Here is a 13,359-nt window from a genome sequence, read left to right on the forward strand (position 1 = left end):
GTTTATTGGAAACCAAGAACTACGAATAGAAAGATTATCCGCGCCGCGGTGATCCTCGGATCTGGCAGCCTCGTTCTTGCGTGATTATGGGTGATGAGGGATGAGTGTGCGATTGGTCATGAGGGGTGTTTTCATATGGAGTCCCCCCGATCTGCCTTGGCTACGAAGTCCACAAGGGACTGGAGGATCCTCATGCGGCGTTGGGCTTCGCCCTGCGGGTGCGTCCAATCCACGAGTCTCTTGGGTCTCTCTTCCTCGGGTAGCGTCTCCATGGCTTCCACTCTGCACAAGGCTATAGCTTGGCATTCCCATAGGAGATGGTCGATCCTGGGAATGGCTTCTGGATCCTTGCATCTCTGACATCGCGGGTCCGGAGGGACCGCGTAGGGCTGCGTCCGTCGTAATTCCGAGAGGTTGATGTGGTACTTGAGCCTTGGCGTGACCGCGCCTTCGGTACGGATGCGCCGAAGTTGAACCGTTTCCTTTCGCTTGAAGGTTTTCGCTGGAAGCGGGTAGTCCTCGGGCTGCCACTTTTCCGCTAGCTGAATCTTTCGCATCTTGCGACATCTACGCAGCTATTCGACGGGGCCGTCGAAGAGCATTTTTTCAATGCAGTCAACGATGGCAAGCCACCTTGTTTGTGAAAGTGCTACGATTTCGGGCGAATACTTGTCACCATTGTTGGTTGTCTCGGTGTCATATGCAGCTGTTTATACGCGTCTTGCCCCGAACTGCTACACGAAAAGTGTTTCTGCGTTTCTCGAACCATGTGCACGACGGCTGAGGGGATCGCTTTCATTGACTTGGACGCCGCAAGGTCAAAGCTGTGGGCACGAGCATTCTGCCAACACTTGAGTTTTACTTGCTTTGACGAAGACAAGTGAAAAGAGAATTGTGTACGCCACGCATGAAATTTACGCCATCAAAGCAGAACCCTAGACAATTCTCAATTGGGAGATTGCGCAGTCATCCGAAATCTTCGATATACTTTCATGAGGTGTTTCGACTCTTCCGTCGCGCAGTTCTTCGAGGCCAAGAAAAGCAGTTGCGATTTTTTCGCTCCCGAATTCAAGATGCGCACCGTGATACGCGTATGCTTTTTCATAGACACGTGAGGGAGTAACTGGAATCTTTAAGTTCTTTGTCCAGGCACTCGGTGAAATGCGGGAAGAGAACGTTGGTGATAATGACTGTGTGTTTCGTTCTGTGGGCAGTTGAAAATCTTTCAGTTCCGAATGTAGGATTCGGCCGAAACCATCTACGGCATTTATAGATGTGCACACAAGCATATAAGGCGATTCTTATCTCATGGCGAGCCTTGTCATATTTAGGTTTGCTGTTAGATGCTAAAGGCGGCTGCAACTCCTGTTGCGGAGATGGGATGATGACCAGATTACCGTGTTTCATCGTATCTGAAAGCTTTAGCAGGTATCCATAGTGGGGACAAATCTTGCAATGGCGAAATTTTGACTTGACGGCCGTTCTGTTGTCAACTGATTGCACAAAGCCTGCAAAAAGTAATAATGAAAGAAATAAGCTGACAACCAGAAAGGCATAGACGCATTGGTGTCCTTATTCGTGGCGTACAGAAGAAAAAAAAAAACTGCAACTATGCTAACTATTAACCTCGCTGTTTTTCCTCCACTCGTCGCGGAAACTTCTCTTAGCGCTGGCGTGTTTCGCCATGTCAATTTCCTGCCACACTGGTTGCCTTGCGCAAAAGCATGTGCTGCGCTTCTGTTTATCTTAGAGAAACAAAAGCTGATGCTTCCGTTTATTTTACGTTTATGGTCCACGTGATCGGCTGCTCATTTATTATCGTGATAGCAATAATGTGGCCAGTTTTCTTTTTATTATCATTTTCATAAGGCCTTTGGAACGCCCAGGAATAACTTGTCGACTTTCTGCTTGTTCGAAAGCGCAAAAAAAATTAATTGACTAAGAATGAATGATTTTGACAATGCCAAGGCTATTGTTCATCATATCATTGTGATTGGCCGCTCGTTCATAATTGTGATGACCAGAAAGTGCCAGGACTTCCTCGGTATTTTTTAAAGCCCGTCGTAATTTCTGAAGTGATGTGTCAGCTTTTTACATGTTTGTCAACACCGGCATTTGTTTTGGCTACAAATGCGCCAGAATATAAGTTAACAAGTAGCAAAAATGTAGTGGGAGGCCAGGAAGGCCAGGAAGCCAAACTCAATTTTTTGCCGCCAGGCAGACTTGAAAGTAGCGAATTCGGCGCAGAGAAGCCATCAACAGCAACACTGACATGGGAACCAAAATACACAAGGTAGGGGGCGACATAGGTGCCGAAAGAAACACAGGGAGGCTTTTGTGCGTTGTTTTGAAAACGTGTTTTACGACATTCCAATGGTGTGTGGGTTTTTTTAATGTCGGCCAGACTATACGGTGCGTAAATGGCCACTTAAATGAGCATAGGAGAGCTGCAAAGAACAACTCTGCTAACTGAAAAATAATATAGAACTTTTAGGAATGACATGTCTGCCCGACGGGATAAGATGTCCCCGTGGTCGTGTTCAAAGAAAGAAATTGTGAAAAAATAGTTAAGGGAAACTATTAGGATCGCTTGAGTTGGAAATTATATAAGTCAGCTTCAAGTAAGGCCAGCTGAACTAGAATGAACAAACACGCACACGCGCACATTCTAGTTCAGCTGGCCTTACTTGAAGTATGAATCGTCTAGCTCAGCTTAAGCCTGTTATATAAGTCATCTCTCAATACATTCCACGCAGCAACAAAAACATTTTTGCGGATGTAAAGAAAGAAACAAGAAGAAGCGGTTAGTGCTTTGTTGATTGAGGGTGTGTACGGGTGACCTTGGTTTGTGTGAAGGTCCGGAAGGGTACAGTCGGAGAAGAAAAGATCACCCGAGAGTGACGGTCACCGATTCAGCTCGGTTCAGACGATGTGGAGTGTGTGCTAATGTCTGCGAGGGCGCTAGGATAGTGTTGACTGTATAAAGGAAGCGTAGTAAATAAAGTTTAGTAGCTGTGATTAAGAATTTGTCACTTTTCATTTTTTTTAACCACCTGAGACTGGGGCAAAAATTTAGAAGAGCCAAAAGTGGAAGGGACAGGAACAGAAAGACAAAAGGCGTCGTCTTAAACTCAGCTGAAAGTTTATTTAATAACACTTCCACATATACCAAAACCTCAAACGTCACAAACCAATCACAGCATCAAAACAAAAAAAGAAAACACACAATGAAACTTTAGGTTCGAAGTTTAACAAGAGACATAACCTACTACCTGGATTTGTCATAGTTCAGGAACACTGAAACACGCTTGTTTCATCTGTGGGCAATATAATCTTCTACATACACACAAAAAAACACACACACACAAAATTCGGGGCCATAGCTTAAAAAAAAGTCATAACCTATTTCCTGGATTATTTGTTCTATTTTTTTTTATTCCCTCTTGTGTTTTATTTAGCTTCTCGGTTTATTATCTGCTCGCCTGGTGATTAACGATGTCTTCAATTGAAATGTGTTTGATGTTAGTGTTACGTGAGTAAGACTAACAATTATGGAGTGAGCTTTATTCGCAATAAGACTTCCACGTTTTACTAGCAGTTAGGTTACCGCCACCTTAGATTCTGTAAATTTTGAGCAGAAATATTAAAATTGCCACCACCACTAGTTACGTGCAAGGTATTGGAAGGTCGGAACATACAGAACAATTGTGGTACAGCCGGCGCCGTAAAAGTGAAAAGTCTAGGATTGAATGTGATGAAGAGAAGGCCTGTGTAACCTCGAAAATCTGAGCGTGACATTTGTGTAGTCTATTTTGTAGTTCATTCATATAAGTGTAGTCGAACTTCCACTTGAGTTCTAGGCATAATATTCAAACTATGAGAATCTGAGCACTGAATTCGCTGTACATTGCCCTCATCAACTGGTGGGCCCTCATTTCATCCTTATATGCGTTGCTTGCTTAACATACCAACATTGTTGTAGCTTCTTTTTTCTTAAGAACTCTTCAGTCCTTATTTGACTATTGCTCTTAGTGCTTCCTTTCCTTTGTTCGCGTTTCTACCAGTTGCTTATTTCGACAACAAGGCCCGAAGCAACTAGACAATCAGATGCAGAGAATAATAACCTAGAAACTATAAGGACCAAAGAATCACGTTCATAATAACCTTATTCTAGTAGCTTTTTATTTTACATGAAACTCTGCGTGGACTTCCGTATAAACTTCTTCGGGTTTATTTCCTCTTTCTCTGCTAAGCTGTAGTAGTTCGCCTTTCTTCTTGTACCCGGAGGCATCATTTTGCCGGTTATAAATCAGCCGCGGAACTGAAATCTTGTTTCTAGATTTCTTGAAGACGCGAGATCCTGTTTTATTTTTGCAGCACATAAAACTTTTCCAGGAGCTGAAAGATGAGCCGATCTGGGACCATGGGAATTGTCCTCGGGTTACACGAATGAATGACCGCGCATCCGCAGAGCGACCAGCCGAAGAATTAATGCGTCGCCCGCGGCTGCTTTTCCCGTCCAGGGGGGACTCTTTGTGCGACAACCCAAAACTTGAACGAAACAAAATAAAAAAAAAGTTAAGCTTGTCGAATCACTATACCAGGAATCTTGTGATCCTTGAACGTGACCTGGATAAAAGAACTTTGCGAAGCCTAAAAGTCAGTTTAAACATCCGAAGGCGCTTAACAGACGAATTACAGATTGAAAGGTTACTTGTCTTTTGCGTCTATGTATTAAAGCGGACCCTAGTGCCCTAGTGGACCCTAGTGCAGTAAACGATCCCCGAAAATCGGCACTGCATGTGGAAAGCTAAAACTTTCAGTAAATGTGCAATTACGTGGTGGAGTTTACCTTGTGAAATTTAAAGTCCTAGCTTCAGTCCTGTGAAAAATGAGGGGCACAAATATTTCGGGATGAACGGCGGAAGTGTTCTCAGACGACGAAGATACCGATGGTCTGCAGTTATAACTTGTGGCTGGGAGGCGCAGAAAAGAAACGGAGCACTCTGTTTTTGACTCGCTTCGTCTGTTGACAGTGTTGCGTCACGACATTTGTTGTCTTACCGAGAGTATGTTATTCCTTCCTAAAATAGTGAAGCTCAATATATGCGTCATGACCTTGGGCCTTTTTAGTCTTTGTGTATGTGTTTGTATGCCTTCAAGCATTGGAGTGCGCTCTGATCAATGAAACAACGTATAGTATCCTTCCAAAGAGGATACGCGCACGTCATGGGTACGGCTAGCTTCTGTTTAAGTTTTGCGTGAGATTTCTTGAGTTTGAATTTAGTTCCAACGTCTAACACATTTAAAATGACTAAAGTAAATCTTGACAAAAAAATACAACCCGTTGGGCGCCGGCGCTGATTTCTTCAGTGGTGGAAAGATTTGAGACCATTTAAGAGTGGATGGAACGCCTACATGCCTGGCGACTGTAGATGCACATGTCGAGATTGACTATGGGCACATTTATATACGCACATAGGGGGTATTATATTGTGGTGCTGTCATTTATAACAAAAAAAAACTATAACAAATTATGCCTAAGTTATACACGAGTGATACCGGGGGGAAGGGAGAATTGGAAATAGCGCGCCGCAGTTTTAGGAATTGCGCATGGCGTCGCGTATAGTATTTTTACAGCAAAAGGCGGCAATGCTCCCGTTGTCTGTTTGCATCTCTACAATTTTGACGCGAATATCACAAAAAATACCGAAGCAAAAGTTGTGTAGTTTGTTTCTTTAGATACCATATGCTCGCTTGAATCGACCCATCAATAAAGCTAAAACCATTTGAGTATGATATCAAACTGATAAATAAAAGGAAAATAAGAAAGCAACATTTGAGTTCTTTAGAATTTATCAGATGTAAATAAAATGCCCACGTTTGGTATTTTCCAAAGAAATCGCCCTCCAGTCGAATAAAACATTTTTGGCATCTGCAGAGCCGAAGACGACAGCCGTAAACTTTATGCTTGCATATTGTGTTCTTGTCATAGATCCCGTCCCTCCTCTCTGTATAATCGAACATGCGTGGGACTTGAGAAAAAGATTTATGCATCTTTAAGTTTATCAGATATTCTGGCACGTATATAACGCCAGACGGCGGAAAAAGAAAACGCTAAAACTTGGTGTCTTCGAAGATGCCCGGTTTCCGTCTTTTGCTTCAAACATAAAAAAAAAGTAAGTTTTTTTTTTTTTTTTTTTTTTTTTGTTATTGACACGATATTGGCGCATTTTTATTTTGGGTAAATGGGACAAAAGGGTGACAGCAATAAAATATTACTAAATTTGTTCTTGACCCAATGGTTCATTTACTTTCATGACTTTTGTGTGCAAAGATTTCTTTTACTGTTTTTGAAAAACATAATTGCAGAGCAGGGCGTGAAACCTCCCGAATCTCTTAGTATCGCTTCAGGGTCAATAAGATTTCAAAATTCGACAATAAAAAGAAAGAAGCATATGAATTTAGGCAAATGATAATCTTACGCCAGGGTCAGCATTTGTTAAGCTGTCAGTGACTAAAATGCCCAATGCGTCTGGGCGCACCTAGCGTGCAGTGACATGAGCGTTTTATTTTTGTGCAGTGGTGTTTGATTTTTAGAGCGCAGCTCTTAGGCGCACGGTTCCGGCTTGAGCGGCGTCGCCGCCGCCGTCGCCGTTGCATTATGGGACGTCTCCCATAATGACGTCACACGTGACGTCACGAGGGGAAGAGATGGAGGAGGGGAAGAGGAGGGGAGGATGATGGAGGCAGAAAAGGATGACGAGGAGTACGAGAGGAGGAGGGGAGATGCCAGTTGCCCGTTGTGCAAGCAAGTGATCATCCAGCTTCCAGATGTGAGAATTATATTTCCTTTCTCCGGACAAGCGGTGAGCGAGAACACCACAATATTTCTCAGACTGTTTGACACAACATATCGCAAATTGAAAATACCTCAAGAGAGGAGCAGGAGGAGGAGTAGGAGGAGAGGAAAGGAGGAGAAGGAGCAGAGAAGGGGAAGAGGGATGAGGAGGGGGAGCAGGAGGGGAGGAGGGAAGGGCACGGATGAGGGGGAGGGGCATACCCTCCCCTCCGCACCCTCCCCTTCTCCTCCTCAAGAGCTGCGCTGTAATCCAGCCTTACCGGGACTTGGAGGCGTCTCACTTTCTTTTAAATATCTTAGCATGCTCTATAATATAATCCTGACGGCTTTAAACCTGAAAATCTTAAGCGAGATGATTCCATTTCGAAAATTCACCATCTAGGCAAAACACCAAAACGTTCGCGTACCCAATTTAGCCGACGAGAAATTCATTTTGGTTGAACTTTGCAGATCCCATTCAGAATGTTTCTATCTGTAGTGGCCAGATTTCGGAAATAAAGTAACACCCGAATATTGTAGGAAGTCTTCCGGGCTAAAAAAGTGCATCTAATATTTTTATTTTTTTCCTTTCTAGGTAAGATTTATAATGAACCTTGCGACCAACTGTTGCGAGATCGGAAGAGAGCTTTTCGATTAAGCCTGCGCCTGCATTATGTTCCCGTTTCGTATTTTATATTTTGATCGCTAATTGCGGCACAACATATTTATTCCATGACTGCTCAGAGAATGCACAGTGACTTGCTTTGTCAGAGCTAAATCCGGTCAGTCCTTCGCTGACATATTGTACCCATCTGGCTCACTCTGCAAACTAGGAGTTCTGTCAGACGTAGTCTCAGTGGGTTGTTTTCTTTTCCACGTGGAGTCTAGTTCCGGCCACAAATAACAAAACGTGCCGTACTCACAAAGCACAGGGAATCTCTCATCAAAACCCTCATTTCGTGGACTTAACGCTAAGCCCCCTCCCTCTTCCTTCTGTTTTTTTTCGTTGAATGTCGCAAGTATTTTACTAACGCAGAAGCAGCGGTCTACACAGTTTCGTTGTCAAAAACTTAGCATATATATAAAACAAAAATGGGCCAGCGGAAAATTCGAATCATGGACGGAGATGCGAAGCGACCCAACTTATAATTGAAGAGCTTAAAGCTTCTCCGCGCTGCAAACGAAAACAGTATGAGTAGTGAACCGATATGAGGTTCCAGTAATATTTATTATTTAAATCAACTTGCCGACCTTCAGCATTTCTTTCAGAGCCCAGTGAGTGCACTGAAGAGCTTGCGTTCGAGCACGTCTTCTTGTCTGTCCTTTCATTAATACTCTTTTTTTCGGGCAGATCACGGAAACAGGCATGTTACTATAGATTTAAATAACATTTAAACTGACAGGAACGCTGATAAACTAAAAAAAATAGCAACGATGAATCAATCAAAAGGACCCTTTCCTGCAGCACTTAGAGTGCGCCGGAAAAAAACATTTTTTCTCCTTTTTTGTTTTTGCATAAAAATTTTAGAGTTGCCAAATCTCTCTCCCGAGCTTGTGCAGGACAGATCGGCATACATTTTTCGAGTGCTACCGTTTTGTCTACCTCGATGAGCCTGAAATTCATTTATCTGAAGCGTCCTGCCATTAACATGAATCTGTTTTAAAGAGACGATGAAAAACTTCCTTAAAAAATAATGCAAGACGTTTACGACTTCCTCTAACGGTGATTTAGAGCGCAGCTCTTGAGGAGAAGGTACCTCATCCATACCCTCTCCTCCCCCTCCTCCTTCTTTCACGCGCGAAACGCGCGTCGTCACGTGACGTTTCGGCGCGATGCATGATGGGACGTTTACCACAATGCACAGCGCGGTTAAGCCGACGCCGACGGGGACGCCAACGCCGACGCCGCTCAAACCGGAAACGGGCGCCTAAGAGCTGCGCTCTAATTGAGATAGAGATTGACTCTAGCGTTGCTTCATCCCGCAGATCAGAATATTACGTTCATTTCCCTCGAAGATTAACTAAGCGCGACAAACACGAGAAACCTCCGACCAGTCGTTACGTCATAAGAGGATCTTTCGAGTGTCGCTTGAGGGCCGCGCGTGCAATCGCAAGCTTGTTAGGTATATTCACTCGCACTGGCACTAAAGCCCCTTGATATGTTTGCGTTTGTCTTGCAGGTAGCGTCTAATGCGCCAGTGCACGAGGCCCGTATCTCGAGCGGCCTTTGGAAGCAGATGTTGACGTAGCACTGAAATGATCGGCCCTTGGAAGCAAATGGCGGCGGAGCACCCGCTCCTGGCACGTGTCTCGCGTGTTTCCACAACAATGGTTGGCGGTACTTGAAGGCGTGAATTTTATCGAGGGGCTTTAACTGGCACCAGCGGTGACGTCGTTTTCTGTCCTTTTTAATAAGGGGGCAATCGTGAGCGTGCATACATTTGATAGGCGCTAAAAATGCGCGAGAGTGCAGACTCCGAAAACTCTTTTTGTGGCGTCACACTCCGGGAAGGAGAGCCTTCAGAGGTTTTAAAGATGATTTTTTGTAGCCTCAATGCACCAAATTAAAGAAAAAAAAACACTGATAATTTTGACATATGACATTCTGGAGGTCGAATGAAGACGATTAAAGTGCGTTTCTTCAGATACAGAACCACTTCAGCTTCCCTTTAAAGCCATAGTTTTGTTTGGAAACACTGCGCGGACCCTGCTTCATCATGTTGGTCTTGGTGGCATCGTAACATGGTGACGGGAAGGAGTGTCAGCAACGGAACGCAGCTGTGGGTTTGACGTCACAGCGTGCTCGACCAATGGCGTTGCGCTGCGCGGATGGAAAAGGGGGGGGGGGGGGGGGGGGGGGGGGAGGGAGGGGGAGTTTAAGCGGTGTGCTAACATTCTCTTCTTTTTTCCTCCTCTCCTCTGCGGGGGAACGAGGGCCGTGTAGCAGAAAAGGAACCAGTCTTGTACGCTACTGATTTCAAGTAATCAAATTATTTGTAATCGATTTTATTTTTTAGTAATTTCGTAATCCTTTGATTATTTTTATTCAAAAGTAATCGCCAGAGTAATCTGACTACATTTGGAAGTTATACTCTCCTACAAGATGATGGTTTACCGAAATTGGTGGATTAATAAGATAAGTAGTTCATAATTAGGTGATTCTAATCCGATATTGAACAGCAAAAAGGACTCGTTTTCCAACCCGCAGAAAAATCTGTCGTTTTTTAAGTCTAAAAAAATCGGAGAAATAACGTTTTTTTTTGTTTTTTTTTTAATTAACGTCCAATTACTTTTCCTCTCGAGTAAATGTAGTTGTTATCGATTACTTTTTTTTCGAGTAGCGTGTACGAGACTGGTAGGAGCTGCGTATTAGTGCTTTCGCAGCTTCATTGCATTTGACGGATTGTCTACGCCAGGCGGATTTTCCTGACTTCAGCTGCCCTTACGTGGAGTGCGCACCTTTCCGCCGATATCAGGCTGTCTGCAACTTGGCCTCGTCAAGTTTTCAGCGGAGGGGTATACAACTTCGGCGCAGCCCTGCATTTGCGTGAATTTAGTCGTAGCACTGGTTCCAGCTGGCGTATCTAGACGCATTACGAAGGATCTCATGGGGCTCTATGCAAGCAACCAGATCGCGGTTTGCTTCGTGAGTTGCCGGTCTGGTTTGTTGTGGTGTATTAGACGGTCCCGATTTCGACCATGGCGTGAAAATATCAGAGGAACTGTAGGTTTGCAGGACGTTCGCGGCCGCCGCCGCTGCATACGCCGTCGACAGTGAGGGCCAGGAATTGTTGTGCTTTTGGTACTGCAGAACTTCTGGTGAAGCAAACTTCTGGTCGTATTACTCTTCAAAAATGTAATTTTTCCTTTGTTTTCGAGTATAGCGTACACGGAGATGTAACCATTACAAATATCTGCGCCTAAAACAATGCTTATTTAAAGATATATTGAATTTACTGCTGTGGAATTTATTCTAACCTCTGACAACACTGCGTGCTTTGAGTTATTGCGCCGTCCGCACTCGTCGGCAGAAACGATCCAATAACTGCGACGATCGCAGTTATTGGATCGTTGAGGGCTCTCTGGGAATGCAGAATTGTACGAATGTCTAAGAGTGCAAGCTTGTAGACGTGTACGGCTCCCTGGGCTTTCTGAAATAACGTCGTATATTTTGATATTGCCGCGCGCGCAGCTGGCCAAGTAGGCAGCGCGCGCATGGCCCAACGGTTATCGCGCTTGCTTTCCACGCTGAAAGCCAGGGTTCGATTCCTGGCCGTGGAGGCACATTTTTGTTGACTCTGTAAAGTAATGTTCTGGTAAATTCGAGAACCATGTTGCTTGTTCGAGGTCGAAATGTTCTACACGCCGAACTTTCTACGCCGATTATTCCAGAAGCCCACACGTGTACATAAGGGGCTCCGCGTGGCGATCTGCATTCAGTCTCGCCCCAGCGTTCGACTCTGCTGTCACGCCGACTTCGACGCCCGCGACGCTCTGTTATTACCTTTTGTACCCTTTTGTTTTTTGGCACAAGTTCGCCACATTAAACGTTTATTTCTTCTTGTTTATTTATTGTTTTTGGTCAGCACCCGTGACATTTTGGTGGAGGTGCTGGGTAACGCATGCCCCTGCCGCGTACCCCTCCGAGGGCCCACAGTGCAAGTCCGACGCCAAGCCCACGAAGAACCAACGAAGGCAGTACCGAGATCCGGTTCAGTCGTCGCACCCAAGGCCTACAGCCGGAATTCAGACTTCTGCCGCCCAGGACCAAGCAGCCAACGAAGCCGACGATGGCCGACCTGTCGCCGACCCCCGCCGCTCCTGCCGTCGTCTACCTGCCCGCCGCTCCCCGTACGCCGACTCCCTTCCACGGCGAAATCCACGAGGATGTCGAAGACTGGATCAAGTACTACGAGCGTGTGGCGCGCCACAACGGATGGACTGCGGAGCAGTGCCTCCGGAACCTCTACTTTTCGCTGGAGGGTACTGCGAGGCATTGGTTCGAGAATCACGAGGCTTCGCTTACGTCGTGGGACATCTGTGTGGCCGAGTTGCAGCGGACGTTCGCAACCCTACACCGACGGGAGAAGGCAGAAGATCTCCTCCGAATTCGAACGCAGTGCCCCGACGAAAGCGTCAGAAGCTTCGTAGAAGATGTCCTCCGCCTGAGCGCCCGTGCCGACCCGCGAGCCACAGACGACAAGAAGCTGCGGGTCCTCATGTGCGGGGTGAGAGACGACATCTTTGGAGGCCTCGTGCGCAACCCGCCGGGCACCGTCGAAGCCTTCGTCACCGAGGCAACAAACATCGAGCGCGTCCTCCAAGCGCGCGCTTCCCACTACCAGCGACATCCAAGTGTCGCTGCAACCGCGCTGCTTGGCGGCGAGAACGCTCCTGGTACGGACATCCGCGAAATTATCCGGGAGGTCGTCCGGGAGGAACTCCGCCAGTTGCTGCCAGCCGCAAGTCGTCCAGCGACACTCTCCATTGCCGAGGCTGTGCGCGAGGAAGTACAACGGGCGCTCCAACCAGAGGTTCCCGTCACCACGGTGGCACCGGAGGAACCGACGTTGAGCTACGCTGCCATAGCCCGACGACCGCCGCAAGCTCCCCGCCAAGCCACGGCGCGACCCCGAAGAGACGCCCCAACGCCGCAGTATCCCCGACGACAGGAAGATCAGGCGCATGTTCACCCAGACCGACCTGCGCCGAGGAAGACAGACGTCTGGAGGACGGCCGACCGACGCCCGCTGTGTTATCACTGCGGGGAAGCTGACCATGTGTACCGCCGATGCCCATACCGACGACTCGGGCTGCGTGGATTCCACCCAAACGACCCACGCCCCCGGTATGGTGAACGCCCTCGGGAGATTGACGAGTATCTGCAACGACCTCAGTCCCGCGAGCCTGCGTCCAGCCGAGAGTTCCGGTCGCCTTCACCACGACGTCCAGCTTCGCCGATGCACCGACCCCGACGTGAAAGCCTGTCGCCCCTCGCTCTACGCCGGGGAAACTAGGCGCGGCAACCCCTGGAGGTGGAGTTGCCGAAGACGACCGACGCCAAGATCCTCCACGAACGTCGGAGGGCCCCCACTCGAACGCTACCGGAGACCGAAACGACGCTCCTGAAACGGTGTCCAACAACCTAAACGTCATCATCGACGGCCACGACGCATCGGCACTCGTGGACACCGGAGCAGACTACTCAGTCTTGAGTGGGAGGCTCTCCCGCCGCCTTCGAAAAGTCACGACGCCGTGGGATGGACCTCAAATACGAACCGCCGGAGGGCACCTGATCACACCAGTCGGGAGGTGCACTGCTCGCGTCGAGATCCACGGTGAGACGTGCCCTGTGAAGTTCGTCGTTCTGCAAGACTGTTCGAGGGACGTTATCCTCGGAATGGACTTTCTCTGCGAGTATGGCGCCGTCATCGACCTCGCTGCCAACCAGTTGACGCTTCGAAAGCCCATCATGCCGCCGGTGGAGATCAACACGACGTCAACCACGATCCGAGTTA

At 47.0% G+C, this 13,359-nt stretch overlaps 1 pseudogene; it reads right to left on the reverse strand.

Moving 5' to 3' along the window:
* Positions 1–1,101: 1,101 nt before the first annotated feature.
* Positions 1,102–13,359, reverse strand: part of LOC120844721 — a 105,883-nt pseudogene continuing 93,625 nt past the window's right edge.

Source organism: Ixodes scapularis, unplaced genomic scaffold, assembly GCF_016920785.2.
Source record: "Ixodes scapularis isolate PalLabHiFi unplaced genomic scaffold, ASM1692078v2 PGA_scaffold5__190_contigs__length_132052651, whole genome shotgun sequence".
Taxonomy (NCBI): domain Eukaryota; kingdom Metazoa; phylum Arthropoda; class Arachnida; order Ixodida; family Ixodidae; genus Ixodes; species Ixodes scapularis.